General features: G+C 26.6%; 1 non-coding gene across 1 annotated transcript; it reads right to left on the reverse strand.

Annotated features, from left to right (window-relative positions):
- Positions 1 to 10,133: 10,133 nt before the first annotated feature.
- TRNAL-AAG (transfer RNA leucine (anticodon AAG)) lies at positions 10,134 to 10,214 on the reverse strand. The gene has a single exon. It is a non-coding gene; the product is annotated as a tRNA-Leu (tRNA).
- Positions 10,215 to 10,458: the final 244 nt, after the last annotated feature.

Genomic DNA, 10,458 nt, shown 5'->3' on the forward strand with positions numbered 1-10,458 from the left:
TCCATTTTGTCTCTCATATTTATGTATTTTTTTCTAAGATAGTCCTTCTAATAGTGATAGTTTTAGCCAATACACTTAATTAATAAGGATATTTTAAGAATGACAACACTTATTTATTACAAATAACTAACTTAACTTACTTCATTAATCTCTTCAAATTAGTCAACTGGGTTTTATAATTAGGACTGGAGGTAGTATTAACCCAAATTTATTTTATTAAACTCATTATTTTTCTTATTAAAAGCCTGTTTAAAGCACTGATGAATATTAATAGCTCGTTTGGTTCGATTCAATGAGAAAGAATTGCATGTAATTAACACAAGTGACTAATTCATGCGTTTAGTTGGGTTTATTTACTCCAAAAGGAATTATATTTTGTAAGCGATTACTATAAAGAGTGTTATGTTTTTAGAACTAATTAATGAATAATGATGCAAACTTTTTGTGTAGAAAAAACATGTTTTCACAATGCCCCCAAACTTTTCTAAGTTGACTAGAGTATCCTGAGTGGAAGATGTGATCACTTATTAACCCAGTTTCAGTGTGTATAAAATCATACTGATTACTTGCCAAAAAATTACAGGGGTTATTATAATATGTGTGTCTGTGTGTGTATATATGTCTGTATGTATATTATATGTAGGCGTAATTTTAATTAATTAAAATTTCATTATACTTAAATTAAATCATACATGTTTGTATATAAGTTAGTAAAAGAAAAAAATATTTGCGATAAACAGACAAACTGATTGTAGCGGCATAAAAACAAAGTTACTGTAGTATATATGTTTGTATATTGATATTGACATGCAATGATTCAATTCATTCAGTTCCAAATGTACATAAAAATTATACTCGTTAATTGTTTTGCCGGAACACTTGTTATTGTTATTATAATATACTCCTTCGATTTTTAATATAAGACCTATTTAACTAATTTGATTAGATTAAAAAAGTTAGATAAGTTAGTTCATTATAAGAAATATGACATGTTTTTACTAAAACACCGTAATCATCTTTCTTAATATCCTCCCTCCCTCTTCCATTTGATTATGGTTGAAGGAGCATCCATAGGGGTAATTTAGAAAAAATTGATAAATATGAGAAACATGTCTTATATTTAGGACCAAAATCAACTCAACAATTGGGTCTTATATTAAAAACCAGAGGAGTATACAAACAATTTTAATTAATTAAACTTTTAATATTTTTATTGTATATATGGACTTGATAATTTTGTATATATATTACCTTTTCTGTACGACCAATGTCTTTGGCACGAACAATGTCTGAAACTTTAGTACTTCTGTTTTTTAAATCAAAGAGGGGGTTCCTTATAAAATAGCATCACTACGTACAAAACAAGATCTAGTTTCTTCTCACAACCTCCCCTTTCACAATATGAGGCGGTTGATTTAGGATAGAAAAGCTGCTTTTCATAGAGAGAGAGAGTTTAGCTAGATAATCAGCAGTAGAAATTGACTCCTCCCTAAAAATATGAATTGGTATAACCTTCTAATCCTTGTGAAGCAAGAATCCAACATCATCAGTAATATATCCTTGAAAGGATGCGTCCATTCACATCCTCTACCTAATATGAACAAGGCTTCTATATTTTGGTAGCCTCTGTCCCAATAAAGGAATAGACCATACAGAGGTAAGCTTACAGCTGAATCCTACTAACCATTGGTCATAACTGCTCCAAATAGCAACTCCACATCCACTTTTACCATCCTGTAAGATTGAACCACCCACTCCTAATTTAACGAAATCATCTAGAACTTGAGGTGTGAAGTCTTTTCCTGGGCCGACACTACAATAAGACTTGCAATATTTATCATCAAGTCTTCATCCCAACAGACACTGAAGAAATTGCCATCAACTTTAGTACTTTACTTTGACAATTGGGATTTCTTCGCCTCAATTTAAATACTATTGACAAATCTGTATTCTTATTAGAAAATAAATGTTTATTCTGCTTTTATTTGTTGTATCGAATGAATGATATATTATTTAAAATACTTGTTGTTATATATTACGCCTGATTATTAATATAAAAACTAGTTGATAAATTTAATTTAATTATAAATATAATATCTCAATTTATTTTGTCTCTCATATTGATTATATATAACTAACTTAACTAATTTTTTTAATATCTCTAAATTAATTATTTAACTATTTTATTACAAAAAAATATTGTAATTTTCGTTATCCAAAAAAGTAGTGTAATTATTTAACTAATTTTCGTAAGGTAAAGAAAACTGAGACGTGGTTAGTGATGACCGATTTAAATTATCTCAATTTTAATTTTTAACCCATTGGACAGATTTGAGGATTAAATTTAGTTCTAAATATAAAACCTAAATCTATATTGTCTTCTTAATTTATCATTTTTTCACTAATATATTCCCCTTGATTGTAAGGGCTCCCACCTAGAGATAGTTTCAGTGCATATAATTCAATAGAACAATTTAGGAAAGTCAGCACATATTTATTAGAGATAATTAAATTAACTAATTTTTTAATCTTTTTAATTAGTTATCTAACTCCTATATTAAAGATCGAGGTAGTAAGTCTTGTATATAATACTAACATCAATTCTCTAATTAGATCCACACTAAAAAACATGATGAGTACTATTTTATTGTTTTCTCCCTAAATTCGGAATGCAAGAATATTTGTTTTGCTTTTTTGAATTTTTAATTCTTTTCACCTGGAATTTTTTTAATTTTGTTTGAGCTATATATATAAACGAAAAGTATGGAGTGTTACAGGGATCCAACATTTGCTACTTTGATCTTTAATATAAGAATTATTTAACTAATTTGAAAATAAGTAAGTTAATTAATTATAAAAAATGTGATATTTTTTCTTAAAATACTATAATCAATTTTCTTAATATCTTTCTATTTCATACGTAATAATGATTGAGAAAATATCTATAAAATAATTTTAAAAAATAATAAATATAAAAATATATTTTATATTTAAAATAAAAATAAACTTAATAATTAGATCTTTTTTTATTAAGGATGGGACAAGTATAATTTAAAAAAGAACGAAGAAAAGAGCCAACAAGTTGCGCGTAAGAACGACGCTCCTCTGGTGAGTCTGAGGATCCTCAGCCAACTGCTGTACGGCTGTTAATGTGCGCCTTCTCGAACCACATGGCAGCAGTGAAAAGTCAATAACACCCTTCAACCTATTATTAACTCGTGTGTGTGAAAAATTTATTACAGCCCGTAAAAATGATCATACATTCACGTTGATATATATACATACATATATATATATATATAGAGAGAGAGAGAGACTAATACCCGTTAAAGCCTTTTTTGTGCCGGGAACCTGGGATCACGGGGCCTCTTTGCAATGTCAAAATTATAATTTAGAATGTGAACCGAAAATATAATTTACATATCAGTAACTTTATGCAATTAACTAATAATCCTCTTGATCCAAAAAAATAGTTCTAAATATAAACCTTATTTTATACTCCTCCGGTCCTTAATATAGGATTTAATTTTTGAGTGCGTTTTGATTCTAAATATAAAACCCATTTGTTATATTTATCAGTTTTCTCTAAATTATCCCTATGGATACTCCCTCAACCATAATCAAATAGAAGAGGGAGATGAGATATTAAGAAAGATGATGATGGTGTTTTAGGAAAAATGTGTTACTTTTCTTATAATTAACTAACTTACCTAACTTCCTTAATTTAATCTAATTAGTTAAATGGGTCTTATATTAAAGAACGGAGGAATAGTATAATTTATACTATAAAATGAGGTTGTTATTTAGAGTTGGAGAAGTATTAATTAATAAAATTGGATTTTCTTTTGCCAGGAAATAATTGGAATGGACTAATTAGCCCTATATTTCGTTGATGTGTTGGAAACTTCACGGCTCACCGTGCGTCTTTACGGTATTAGCCTATTGGGAGTGTTTCAGTTATAATATTATTTTGTAATACTTATAGCGTACAATTTTAAACTTGCAATTTTTTATGGGTTTGATGTGTAAAATAAAACAGAATATAATAACATAGGTTTAGTTTAGTAGAAAACGTTAATCACCGGTGTGACGAACCAAAATTTGAATTTATGTTAGGAGAAGTGTCAATATTCAGTACCTGATAATATATCAAACAAGATTATTTTTAATAAGAAGATACCTATAACTAATAATAAAAAAATATAATATGAAATATAAAGGGCCACAATCATTTTTATTGGCTGAATTAAATGTTCTAAAAAACTTTTATTGGCAACAAGATTATGATCTTCTTTTTGCAATAATGACCTATTTTTTATTATCACCAAAAAAGTTAGACCATTGATAATAATATTAGTCTCCAATGGATAATTCTCAATCTTATATCCAACATATTTATAATTAATTTTTGGCAAAATTACATGTTTGACCTCTAATTTTTAGTTGTTTTTAATAAAATTATCTTTTAATTATTTAACTCCAAAATTTTTAATACCAGTTGATAATTTTTGTAACAATCATTATTACTTTTAAAATTGAACATAATATGTCAGTATTTGAAAATTTATTTTTATATTTAAAATTTTAATATCAGTATTTTTTTTAAAAAAATAGCGTTAGGATTAAATAACTGAAAAGACGTTTAATTTTTTAAAGCACAAAATTTTTTTAAATTTGATATGAAGTTGAATGAGTAGATAAATATTTTTCCTCTTGATCTTTTAAAAAATATCAAAATTGTTGGCTCAAATTAAGATCCTTTATTACAGGACAACATATTTTTGCAATATTAGGTATGCATGATCCCAAAATGTGCACAATTTATTTTTTATTTTTAATTATTTTAAAGTAGAAATAAATATATTATCTATCAAACATTAATTTAATATAAAAAGTCCTCACCGTCATTTCAAACAAAAACATGTTTTGAGTATGTTGTCAATAACGTGACTTGGTTCTTTCAATCAATAATATAAGAGGCAGTTCCTCCGCCGAAACATTAGGAGTTAATTGCTCATTTACATGCTTCCAAAATCTTTAATTTATAATTTTTGAAACCAAAAATAAAACATAGAAAAATGCCTACCTAGGTCAATTAATTATATTCATTATAGCAAGTTTTTTAACCATATATTTTATTTTTTTTATGTGGGTTTATAATTAAATGATATTAAATGTTAATGCTTGAAAAATAAAACACATGACTAAGTGTGATTGGAGAAATTGACCTAATGAATATAAAAAATTTGACTTAACTATTTTTCATAAACATATCGCAAGTTAAAAACAGCAACAAATGTATGTAAAAATATTATATTTCATGTTTATGCAAAAAATTAAAAAAAAATAATGAGTCACGCACGTATATAGCAATTGGTATACTATAAATGGATAAATAATCTTATAATTTGAATCCTATGAAATTATTAAGCCCAAAAAAATCCTACGAAATTAAAGTGTTTATAAATAGACGAATTAGATAATAAAATATGAATAAATAACCTTCAATAAAAAAATGAAGGGAAATATGAAATAAATAAAATGAAAGATAAAGTAATATGACTTAATAAATAAGGGTGTTTCTAAATCTGTAAATAAAAAATTAAATAAATCACAGATCTTTTTCTTGATACAGTTAAGATCAGCATTGTAGAAATTGTATACTGCTTTCAATTTTTAATATAAAAATACAATTGATTAATTTGAAAAGATTTCAGAAATTAAATAAATTATGTTAAATATTTATATTTATTATTATTTTAAATTAAATTGTTTGACCAATAAACCAATATATATAATCTAATAATATATACAAATAAGTATTTATGAGAGATCAGGTAATATATGCTATAATAAAACTATTATTTAGCTTTCTTAATCTTATCAAATTATTCAACTAGGTTTTATATTAAAGATTAGAGGTAGTACTTTCAGAGTTTTAGTGTCTTTAGTATAAAAGAAACCCAACCAATTTGAACAAATTAAAAAGCTAAGTAAATTGATTAATTATAATAAATGTCACGTAATATTCCTAAAATATTCATATATTACAAATGCCTTGTGACTGCTTGAATTTAATTGCTATTATTATTAATTTTTTATCGCTTGCTATTATTATTAAAAGAGTATGAATAGGGTAGTTTAAAAAAACTCATAAATATATGAAATGAAGTAAATCAAAATTTTATATTTAAGATTAATAAAAAATAACTCCCAATTGTTAAGTCTTGCACATGGGATAAGTATTCACTTTTGAACGTAAAATAAACGAAGAGTTTGCACCGAAAGAAAAACCAAAGAAAAGTCAAATGAACAACGAAAATTCAATAAAGAAAATAATGCAAGCATACTTTTACCAGCCTGTAATGAACTATACAAAATAATAAACAAAAATAATACATATATACTATTTTCAGTTATTAATATAAGATCTTGTTTGATTTTTATTTTGATCTTAAATATAATATCTCAATTCACTTTGTCTCTCATATTTATGTATTTTTTTTAAGGTAATCATTCTAACAATGATAGTTTTAGTCAATACACTTGATTAGTAAATATATTTTAGAAAAAACAATACTTATTTATTACAAATAACTAATTTAACTTATTTTCTTAATCTTTTTAAATTAGTCAACTAGCTTTTATAATTAAGTAGTATATAAATAAACGGTTAGGATACAGTTAAGGATTAAGCATAATTGATTGAAGGATCATGAACAGCTACCTTAACTTCCCTACATAGATAAATGAAGCCTACTACTGCTAGCTGCCGACCACGTGGGTTATAAAAATTATTAATTGTTAGATTTCCATCAAAACATAATATTGGTACATTGCATGGATACACACGCATTAAAATATTCCGCCACAAAAAAAAAAAAAAACACACACACACACATATCAAAATATACAAAATTTTTGAACTTTTTTATATAATATGGAAGTAACCTTTTTATTTTTAAAATTTTACAATGGATACTTTCAATTTTAAACATGTGCAAATAACTCTAAACTCTCAACTTTGTAGCACCTTAAACTTTATTTTTATTTTAATATAACTTTTCAAATTTTAAGTTATATGCTGATAAATATTTTAAACGTTAAGTCATTTACACATAAATAATAACGGGAAAAACTAATAAAAATGGGAGTTGTATTTATAAATGCAAGTCTTCTGGGAGATCTATTGTAACTTGTAAGGTTTAAAAGGTTAGTGTGATTATTTACCTATTACATAAATTAAATTCAGAGAACTTTGTATTATTTAACTATGGTTTATATTATATGCGATATAATTTTCATCCAACATATGTTTCTTGCTATGTTTTGGTTAATACAAAATTTTTCTAGCGGTGAAGTGATCTAAAATTCGAACATGTATTTAACTTCGAGTGGGTCTGCGTGGTTGAGGTTTCATTTTCTTCACTTCCATAAGTGACGGGTGTGTTTTATTTATATATATATATATATATATATATATTGTTTGATTATCGTTTGTATCAACTCATTTTCACTTCAATCTTCAGTAAAAAATATGCAAGGAATAAATTATGATATTTACTTATTTTGAGCAAGTACCTTAATCCTTAAAAGTAAAATTCTGTTATTTACTTTTTGAAAAAAATATTTATAGTTAAGTTTTACTTATGTCTTTTTGCAGAATAATTAGTTTCTCGATTTATAATTGACAATAAAAGTGGTAATATGAGCTAATTCGAGGGTTGCGGATTAGTCTATGATAAGTTAAGTTTATATAATGTTGATCAAAAAGACCTGCTTATAGAGTAAAAATAAACTAGACTTTTATCAGGAGCTTAGCTTGTTTAATAAATAGGCCAAGCTTAAGGCCCATTTAAAAGTCTATTTGCTTAAACAGACTAGGCTTTTTTATTTTAAAGCCTAGCCTATTAGACTGCAAACCTAGCTTATTTAATATATTATACATTTTAGTTAATTATTTAATGTACATAATACCTTAATTTATGTTTTAACTGAAGACTTATTTTATTTGTATAGATATGTTAATTCCTTTATTCCTAGCCTATGTTCAATCTTCTTTTTTTAAAAAAAATTAATTTCTTATCAATCTGTTGCTCCTTTTTCATACATTTATATATATATATATATATATATGCAATTATGTTGGCAAACTATACACACACATACACTTAGATGTCGTTCTTAGTCAACAGATATATGTCGTACGTTATTGTATATTGATTGTTTCAGTGTTGTATTGCATTCTTTTTTCTTTTTTTTTATAGCTCTATTGTTGTGTTGTATTTTAATGAGATTTCTTTTGGCATTACGCTCACATCTAACAAATTTTACAATTTATTAATTATCAGGTTTTATTTTTAATTTTAATTTTATATAGGCTTTAAATATATAACATTACAAGCATGTCAAATGTAACCTTTAACAAATTCAAACCCTACTTTAGGCTTCTAAGGCCCAAATATGAGGCCTTTTTAAAGACCTACATTGTAAATGGGCCTCTAAAAAGCTTTATGCTTGATAGGTTTTTCGAATACTCGTGCTTGAATCCAAAAGCAAGCATGCTTGTAGGCTCAGGTCTTAACCTCCTGTTACAGGTTCAAGCCTATTTAGCCAAAGCCTAATTTGGCCTGACTTATTTTCATTCTTACTTTTAACCAATACTAACCTGTCAACAATTATTTAACTTTTAAATTTTTTTTTTATTTTGTAAACTTTTTTCTTACACAATTTACAAAAAGATATAATGAATTTTTTTTTTCCTGAAAATACTTATTAGAAGCACCAAATGTATACGCATTTGCTTAAAATTTTGTAGATAAGATATAACATATAAGAATAGACATATATTAATTAATAAAATTTTAAAAAAATGTGGGTTCGTCTGTGAGTTGGTGAAACTGCAAGCTAAAATGTTTGTTTATTAGTGAGTTGGCGGGTTGAATCCTAACAACTCTAGCTTATAGTAACCATCTTCCAAGTTTTTTAAGAGGAGAGAGGGCTTTTAATTGAGTTTCATAAAGATGGGCTTGGTATTAACACTAAAAGTAACATGGGCTTGTGTCCCTAAGATTTTGTTGGGTTTAATAAAGATGGCTTATACTAGTATTTTTTTTTTTTTTACCGATGAAAATTTGAGGAGTATTTAGGGTACATTTAGAATGGTTTATAATCAGTTTTTTAATTATAATTTACAGAACATGAAATAAGTATTTAAGAAAAATTTTATCTTGACTTATATAAAATGTGTTTGTTAATACTTATAATTGTGATTCTAAGCCGACTTTAGGAACTTTTGAGGAGAAGGTATTATAGATTTTGGTTAGAAACTAGAAAGGATTCCAAATGCTATAGTTGAAAAATAGGCTACATGTACTTGGCATTCGTGTATCTTATAGTTGAAACTAAATTTAATACTCCTCCAATCCTTAGTATAAGACCTATTTAACTAATTTGATTAGATCAAAGAAGTTAGATAAGTTAGTTAATTATAAAAAATATGACATGTTTTTCCTAAAACATTATAATCATCTTCCTTAATATCCTCTTTCTCTTTTTTACTTGGTTATAGTTGAGAGACTATCCATAGGGATAATTTAGAAAAAATTGATAAATATGATAAATATATTTTATATTTAGGACCAAAATTAACTCGACAATTAGGCTCTATATTAAGGATCAGAGGAGTATTTTGTTATTGCAAGAATGGCCATCTGTGTATAAGGGGGAAAAAAGAAATGTAATTCCTACATAAAAGTTAATATGCAAAGTCCTTAAATTCTTGTCTGTTTGGTTAGAGGGGAATAAAGTGGGAGGAAAGAGAGGGGAGATTTTAATAATTTTGATATTAAAAAAATTAGAAAAATATGATTATAATGTTTTTTTTTTAAAACCGAGATTACAAGTTTTTAATTTTTCTTTCTTCTTGCGTATTCCTTTTTATTAAATTTTTATAACCTCTCTTATTCATTTTTAAAAAATTCGACTTCTTAAATTCTTTTTTCCAACTTTAATTTTCCGCGCAACGCAGTAACGTGCGTTTTTTAATGGCCCCACAGCTTTATATATATATATTTATTTATTTATTGTTAGTATTTTAGATTACTTCATAAAAACACAAAACACAACCAAAGTGTTGAGAGTGGGATTTGAACCCACGCCCTTTCGGACCAGAACCTTAATCTGGCGCCTTAGACCAACTCGGCCATCTCAACGTTGATGAAAGGCTGCTCTTTAGAATTTTCTTCTCGTTTTGGCGCGATTATGCCAACTCAAAGAGTGCGTTCGACTGCCTTTTTTTTTTTGGATACAAGAGAAGGCTAAAGCCCAAATTAAATACTGTTAGGATTGATTCCTGCGCAATCATGATCTACTAGAGTTCGCAAACTCTCAGGGCACTTATCCCCAAACGAGGATTGAGAGATGCCCATCTTCGCAAGACCATCAGCCACCTTGTTC

The sequence above is a fragment of the Neltuma alba genome, unplaced genomic scaffold (genome assembly GCF_004799145.2).
Source record: "Neltuma alba isolate B1F8T4 unplaced genomic scaffold, ASM479914v2 tig00005074_pilon, whole genome shotgun sequence".
NCBI classification, from domain to species: Eukaryota; Viridiplantae; Streptophyta; class Magnoliopsida; order Fabales; family Fabaceae; genus Neltuma; species Neltuma alba.